Source organism: Sinocyclocheilus anshuiensis, unplaced genomic scaffold, assembly GCF_001515605.1.
Source record: "Sinocyclocheilus anshuiensis isolate Anshui unplaced genomic scaffold, SAMN03320099.WGS_v1.1 scaffold562, whole genome shotgun sequence".
Classification (NCBI taxonomy): Eukaryota; Metazoa; Chordata; class Actinopteri; order Cypriniformes; family Cyprinidae; genus Sinocyclocheilus; species Sinocyclocheilus anshuiensis.
In genome coordinates, this window is record NW_015544158.1 from 1,318,366 (window position 1) to 1,327,170 (window position 8,805).

An 8,805-nucleotide genomic window follows, 5' to 3' on the forward strand; every position below is an offset into this window, starting at 1 on the left:
AAGAGAAGAACACCTATGGTTGGGGTGGGGGTGGGTGTCGTCTACACAGATTTGTGCAAAAACCTGCATCTGAATGACCATATAAAAACTAGTTTTAGTAGTGAAAGATGCAGATGAGAAATAAGGTGCTGAGCTTGACTTTTTGTGTTAAATTGAGATATTACAGACAATAAACGTCTAAATAAAATGGCATCATTCCTCATGCTTGAATTTAGCATTGTTATAAAACCTTTGCATACAAGTGTATTTTTTTTATGTTGCTAAAAATAATACATTATTTTGTACAAAATTGAATTAAACTGAAAATTATCTTTGGTCCTTTATTAAGCATAGTAATTCTCAGTGGCTTCAAGGATGAAGCAATATGTACTGTAAAAGAAGAGCTAGCTTAATAAACTTGACTTGATTTGAAACTGAAATGAGCCTTTTTGTCTTTCTGTAGATCTGAAGAGGGAAGCGAGCATCTGCCACATGCTGAAACATCCTCACATAGTGGAGCTTCTGGAGACCTACAGCTCTGATGGGATGCTCTACATGGTGTTTGAGTTGTAAGTCTTTCATTCTGAGCAAATCTGCACTGTTTTATCATTTCATTATTCTTTATTCACATAAAATCCCAAATGCAATGAAAGTCCAAAACATCCTTGTGGTTTTAGTATGTAGTATGTGAAAGGAGTTTTGTGTTGCTTCAAAATCCATGTATCATTCGATCATTCGTTTTTTTGATTTAATATTGAAAGTAGAAAAATGAGAAATACCGGGGCAAAGTCTAGACAGGTATTTCTTCTGTGTAGACCAGTGGTTCTTAAAGTGATAGGGGGTCCAATAAATAATTTGCTATAGCCTAAAGTATTTCCAGACTGTAAAGTCGCTTTTTTTTATCATCCCCTTTCTGCTGATTGGTCAGCCGAAGATCAAACCGTGCCATCATCAGTTCTTCTGCAGTATCACGCAGCAGAATAATAGTCCAATGCTCGTACAAACCGCTATAGAGTTGGTGTCACTATAGAACTGGTGAATGCGGTTTACAGGTTTCATAGAGAGAGAATGATGTGCGCCAAATCAGTCGCTGTACAAATTGAATACTTTAATGGCTGCGGACAAAATAGCTCAACACAAGAGCTAATGCAAGCATAATGACGTGAAATAAAATGTCATCATGCTTTAAAGAAGAGTTGGCTTGGTTAAGTGGTGGAAACAGCGGATGATGTGCACAGAACAGTAACAAAAGTCTGAGACAGTTACACACAGGTGTAGTAGTGTGCAAACTTCTTTTAATGTTTAATTAATAAATGGAAAATTTGTAGTTTGCTTTTAAATATATTTGCAGAATCTATACATGATGTTCTTTCAGGTTTGCCACATGAAAATATGTCAGTTTTCAATAAAATAATAAAAACATTAGTTTGCAAATTGCAGAAGGTGTGGTAATGAGAGAAATAATTGAAAAAAAAAAATTTAATTTAAAAATATATTTTAAGTAACTGTGCATGACTGTTAATAATCCATTTTTAAAAATGTGAAAATGTATTAGTTTTCCTAATGGCATTGACGTTTTCAGACTGTTGCAGTAATGAGATTTTTACTTGTTTTGGAAAATATGTTCAACTTTTTTAAATTTATGCTCACCAACACTTCAGACCTTGCTCTTAATACTTGAAAAGGAAATTTGTTGATACAAACATTTTTTAAAAATTCATATTTGAAATCTTTAACTAAGGTTTCTTGAGAATCACCCATATAGACCTATGCAGGGATTTTGGCTCGTATCTTAGATTTGTATTTATTTCTTGTAGAGTTAAATTAGAATTAGATTTTAAAACTGATTGTGCCAGTATTTGACTTTATATTGCTGATGAGTTTCCTGTCTTGTTCTGTCTTTCAGCATGGATGGAGCAGATCTCTGCTTTGAGATTGTGAAGAGAGCAGACGCTGGTTTTGTTTACAGTGAGGCAGTAGCCAGGTAAACCCCTTTGAGGACAATTTCATCCATTTCCTGTTCCTGTGCTCTTCTTAAAGTTGTATACTGAGATTTCTATGTTAAAAGCAATAGTTAACCCCCAAAAAGAAAATTATTCACCATTAGGGATGCAACAATTATAGATTTTGTTGGTACAATTATATTCTGAGGAATAATCACTGTTTCACGGTTATCACGATTATTATGCATTCATTAATTTCACAACACTACTAATGTATAAAATCACATGAACACTCTTAAGATTTTACAGTGTTATTTATTGCTGCCTTTTGAAACAGAAATAACACAGTAACCAAATAATACAGCATAAAATAATAATAAAGACAAACAAGTTAATCTCTCCCATTGGAATAAAAAAAAAAGTGACCTCTGCTCTGTAAACATCCATGTCAGTATTTCCCTTTTGAAAATAACAAATGGAAATGGATCTCAAAATTATTTAGTTTGTGCATTCTTTCTACATTTCTTTTGGACCTGAGGTAGAGAACTTGGAAACATGGTGGAAAAAAATATTTTGTTGGTTTTTGACTTAAAAATGAATAATACTTTAACAGGGATAGTAAATCACAATGTTAATTAAGTATTAGTATTAATATAAGACTAATATTAACTTTATTTATCCCCCAGGGGAAACTGTTACGAATGAGGGGAATTAATTGTTATTGTCATCAACTCTCATCTACACATATTCATTTTAATAATCTTTTTAATAATTCATCTAATTTTACATGTGGCCTGAGAAAATCATGTCTATTGTTTTGGTTTGTGAGATCGGAGACCGTGCTGTGCGCACAAAGAAAAGAAAAAAAGAGTACAGAAACTTGTTGTCAGTGCTGCCTCGCGACTCTTATTAATAAAATAGCTTAAATACTGGATCGCTACATTTAATTCATCAGCAACAAGGGGGTAAAATTTCAAATTTGTTTTTGAAGTAATTCAACTCACAGCTTCATTGTTTGTAGAGAGACGCGCAGACGCAGGTAATTCACACACGCAACTGTCACCTCTCTCTCTCTCTCTCGAGATCGATTGAATAATTCATTCAAATAAATGTTATAATTAACTCATTCAAATAAATGTGATCTTACCGCACTATTTCATCTCTGTCTAATTTGAAGCGGGCAGAATGCTAGAGCTAACAAGCCGTAGCTTTGCATCGGGTGGTTATTGTTTTCACGTCGTGGATTAAAATCGTTTAATGCACAGCTAGCCGTTCATTATCCTTTATGTATTCGCTCCTTTAACAGTAACTTTTTTTACGGCAATATTTCAATAGGCACGTTTCCATTACAGATTTGCGCAATAAAAAAGTTCGATAAAAAGTATTGCGAAATGTCGGCGTTTCCATTAACCAATGTTATGCGACTAAAACGTAACCTTTTGCCTCTCGCAATAAGTCATGGCAACGGATTTTGGTGGGATTTTAACGGATTTTTTCTATATTTATTCAAACGAGGCGTATGCGTGTGTCTTTACAGAAGCAGCACAGAGAGCCACTTCAGAAACGTGCATGGCGCGGCTGGAATAAACACAAGCATTGACTAGAGTGGCCGCAATCAGCTTCAGTGGCCGTATCAGAGCCACACTGCACCGCAGACGTGTGCAGTGTAAATTGTCTAAGCATTAATGGGTTTTTGCGATATATTGGCATTTTTGCGAAATTGATACGTTTCCATTAGGCGTATTTTCAATTCGCAATTTCAATTTGCGCAGTTTGAAGGGTAATGGAAACGTGCCTACTGACGCCTTGGTCATTCTTGGTGTACCCAAAATGCTCTCACACTATCGACTTCAGGCATTTCTTTGGTGGACATAAATCTTCGCTGCTTGGTCCCTCTTTCATAGTTAATCTAGTGTGTGTAGTATCCTCCGTGTCTCTGATAAGCATGGCACTTTAAGCTGCTGCACCGCTGATGTAACTTTGTTTTTGTTTTGTGCAAGTTGCAACAGTTCCATTCCATGAAACAGAAACACTCTGTGTAGCGGAGCCTTTACGATTAATTAACCGTGACATTTTAAAACGCGATTAATAGTAAAATCGGTTAATCGCTGCATCCCTAATTCACCATTATGTAGTTCCAAACCTAGTTAAATTTTCTTTCCATTCAGGTAGACAAGGCCAATAAAATTTGAAGTTAATATGGGTTTCTCTCTTTTTCATCTTCCTCTCTGCTCTCCTTCTGTTTTAGTCACTACATGAGACAGATCCTAGAGGCTTTGCGGTACTGCCATGACAACAACATCATTCACCGGGATGTGAAGGTAGGCTCAGTGGTGTCTTAGTGCTTCAGATGACTGTAAGGTATATCAAACCCTAGTCTCGCATAGCCAGACCTTCAGACTGACAGCATAAGGTCTGGGAACCTTGGCCGCTTTGAATGGCCAAGGACCACCTAAGAGCCCACATGACTGACAGGTAAAGCAACTAATCATGTTTGTTTTGTGCCGCATCATGTTTAGGGGCATGGAAATGTCCCCACAATAACAGACCAGTGTGTAAATCTCTTGGACATATTTTAAAGAGTCTATGCCACGAACTTTACATATTTCACATACTTTTGAAAATCCAGCACTTAGTTGATCCTGATAAGCGCTCATTGTCACAGTTGTAAACACGACAGCTTTCTTCTAACATGAGGGGGTTTGGCGACAAGGCATCTTTGTTTCCAGGCGGAATGTTTAAGAATGCGACACACACGTCTCCCAGAAATCCTGTATAATTCAACCAATCAGATGACGAAACCCCTGTTACACATTTACATGTCTTAGCAGTTTTCACACTTTTGCAACTTTCCCCTTCTATCGTATGGTACCATTAGGGATGCACGATATATCGGCCACCATATCGGTATCGGCCGATAAATGCTAATTTTTTCTGTTATCGGTATCGGCCCGATAAGAAAATTTGGCCGATATCTTAAAGCCGATAAATAATGCATTATTTCCTTCAGAGACACTTCAGATGCGCGCTGTTCGTTTGCAGCCTTTTGTGCAATTGTACGTTGTATTATTGTGTTTATTTGATGTATATCTGATTTATCTCGTATAGAATGCGTTTGGTTAAGTTAAAAGAGCGCTTCAGTTTACCGGTGATCATCTTTAGCTCAGCGCACGCAGCTCAAACAGCAGTGCACAACATTAATAACTATGATTGGGAATGTCGTGTATATAACATTCTAATGAGAACATTATTATAATAAAACGTTGTGAATTCTTTGGGTTTAGTTGCTGTGTTTCAGCGCGTTGTTATGGGAAGAGCGCATCCACAACAGGATCACACATTCTGACTATAGCACGCAATAACTGCGTCATTTTGTACATATATAAGTTGTAATATTATGTTTATGTTGTATTAATATTAATCTCAGGATGCATTTCCTTGAGTTAAATAAGCTGCCAGCAAAACGCTTCAGTTTACCGTGTTCATTCAGCTCTTCAGCTTCAGCACGTGCAGCTCAAACGGCTGCTATTTAAAACAGTGGTATTAATTTGTTACTTTTTCAAAATCATTGATACATTATTAATAATAACAACCACTTTTATTTTTCTCTTATTATTTTCATCAACAATATAGTTTAGTAATTAAAATCATTTAATTATTGTCCGTGCAGAGGCTATTCTGTTTTATTGATCTATGGCACATTCATTTTGATTCTTTACACGTGTAATGATGTCCAGTGACTTGTTTGCATTATTTATGCATTCTTTTATTTATTTGTAAGACTTTTTTATGACTAAATTTGGTAATGGGAGAGTAAAATTATTTTTAAAACGTACACCGTTCAAACTAGGCTGCTTATGTTGAAGTGTTTGGGATGTGGGTTTTAATGATGAGACCTTTTTTGTAATCAGGCTCTCAAAAAGTATATAAAAATTTGGATATAGATTTATCTTTCAAAAATAAAGAATTATCAGTTATCGGTATCGGCCAAAATGTTCATATCGGTGCATCCCTAGGTACCATCCAACATCACACTGCAAGAATAAACTGGGCTGTTCTCTTTTCTCATAAATAGCCTTCAGCTGTCAATAGAAGGGAATTAAATGGGAAACTAATATAAAGTGCTGACGATCAGTTGCTTAATAGCTGAACTAACCTATAACTCAACCTATAACTATAGAACTATAGAAAACATAATGTCTCCCAACAATCACCCACGCTTACAGGAAAAAAATCTTCATATATTCTGCTATGCTAATGAAATTTATTATCAAGCCAGGACATTTGGTTTACTTATATTGAAGAAATGTACATTTTTTATTTTTTATTTTTTTTTTTAAGAAAACTTTATTCTCAGTATTTGAATTTGTTAGACATGTAACAGGCATTTGAATACAAACCTCAAACATGTACAGTAACAACACTTCAATATTAAATGTGACAATTAAAAAAGTTAAACATGAAAATAAAACTTTGCTACATTTATTTTTACTGCTCAAAATATGTTTCACTACCAATAATATTTTGCATTGATCAGACTTAACAATCGCTGGTTTAATTACTTATTCTGTGTACCTCTGAACTGTGATCAATAAATGCAAACACAAAAACACAAATGGTACCAAGCTTATCAAAACTTTGGTAAAATTTAGACAAAGTGTGTAATGAGTAGTATCAGTATTGTAGATTTTACTTGTGTTATGTATCTGACTTTAAACTATATATGTGATTTGCAAGAGAAAATTAGGTATTTGCAACTTCAGAGTGTGATGCCTCAGAGAAATGCAAATCTACCATCACCAGCCTCAGGGCAATCAGATCTTATTATAACAAAGATGATCTTGATGACAAAGTTCTGTGAATCATAATTTACCTCAAATCCTGGGTTTGTCTCAAACCACAATGATGGAAATCTACAAAAGTCAGTCTTCACTCGTAATTTTTTTATATTTTTTGGGAAAAAAAAATTAATGCTGAAAGGATGCATTATATTGATCAAAAGTAAAAGGAAAGTGAGTAATTGTAATGTAACAAAAAAGGAAACAAGCTGCCCTGCATGTACAAAGACCTGTAACAATAACATATGTTTGAAAAACAACCTGAAATGTGAGTACAGTCATTAAAAGTAAAAATGTGGCATGCTGTAAATGTGTGAGAAATCCCATCAAAGGTATACTGTAGTTCACAAAAAAAAAATTTAAATTCTGTTGTCATTTACTCACCCCCATGTCATTCCAAATGTGTATGACTTTCTAAAGTTGTGATGAAACAGAAGTAGCAACATATCTTTTCTTCCATGTCATACATCCAAATGAAGGAGCTTGTCAAAGAAGGAAAAATGTATTACAGGTACTTAGTTAAAATTGTTGGTTTGTGATTGGATGGAGACTCATCTGAATGCAAGTTTCTAGTCAATTGTAAGAAAGAGGCAGGTTTTAAGTGGACTAAATGATTGGAGAATTTGTGAATTTCCATTTCATGCTGACTTTGTGTAAGACAAAAAATGGACAAAAAACAGAGACAACAGAAGAGGGAAACCATTAATGTTTAGAATGACAGGAGAATTAGTCAATTATGACAGAATTTTCAGGTTTTGGTGTCGTAAACTCAAATTAAAATTTCTAAATTATTTCTCAAGCACTGAGTAAAGCAACAGAGTTGACCATAGTGCTGTACAAACAATAAAACATTTAGGAAGGGAAAACATTTAAAAACCTTAACCAAATATCTACTTAAAAATATACAAAAAGAAACAGTCTAAATATATCCTAAATAAGGACAAAGAGACACATTTAACACGATAGCAACCTTCACACATATGTGATCGAACAATATCTTTAAAAAAAAATGTTTTCAGATGGCTTTTAAACTCACCGAGCTTCGGTACATCCCTAATAGGGATGTAACGGTATGAAAATTTCTTATCACGATTATAGTGACCAAAATTATCACGGTTATCAGTATTATCACAGTATTGTTACAATGTGCTAGAGATGTTCAAAAAGTATCGACACATAAATCACTTAACCAAGTTTTATATTTAAAAATCAAACAAACAACAAATAAAATGACTTTTTGTTTGCATAATCACTAAAACAATAACATTACCAATGATGTTCAGATTTTAAATGACAACTTGACTGACAACAGTTTAATAGCATGTTGAAATATCTAATGTAAATGTTCAAATAAAGCTTTGAAAAAGTTTAATAAAAAGGTAAACCTCACATTTCAGCTTTTAAATAAAGAAAATATATGTCAAAATGATAATTGATTAATAAATGATTATGCATTTTATCTGCTCCTTAAATAATGCTAGATAACTTATCTGAATTGTTCAAATGTGTAGAATCCACATAAGCTTGTTTTTCATCAAACGGTGGAAATGTAAAGCAGGGCATGCAAATTCGGTCCGTTTTTGGCCAGACAGAATCTGCACACAGGCTGAATGTAAATATAAGTCTCTGTAAATCCACTCGCTGACACTAGGTGGCGCTTATGGAAAAGCTGAATTAGAGCTGTTTCCCTTAACCTCCGTGGACAAAGCAGTATTGCATTTAAGAACACTTCCTTTAGGTGTATGGAACGATCTTCCGGACAATTTTCAAAAGGAATTGCAAATTGTATTTTCAATTGCGTTTTCAATATGTGGACGTATAAATTGTGACATAATCTCGTTAAGTCACCAAACCAGTTCACAAACAGATGCAAGTGTGGCCGGAAGGGTAGTCAGAGGCTCTTCAAGACTGTTTTAACACCACTGACTGGAATATGTTTAAGCAGGCTGCAACATACAATAACACCACAGACCTCCAGGAGTACTCAGAGACTGTCACTGCCTACATCACCAAGTGTATTGATGATGTAACAGTCACAAAGACCA

General features: G+C 34.7%; 1 pseudogene; it reads left to right on the plus strand.

The window, feature by feature from the left end:
- LOC107695504 (peripheral plasma membrane protein CASK-like) overlaps positions 1-8,805 on the plus strand; it is a 249,522-nt pseudogene that overhangs the window by 191,064 nt on the left and 49,653 nt on the right.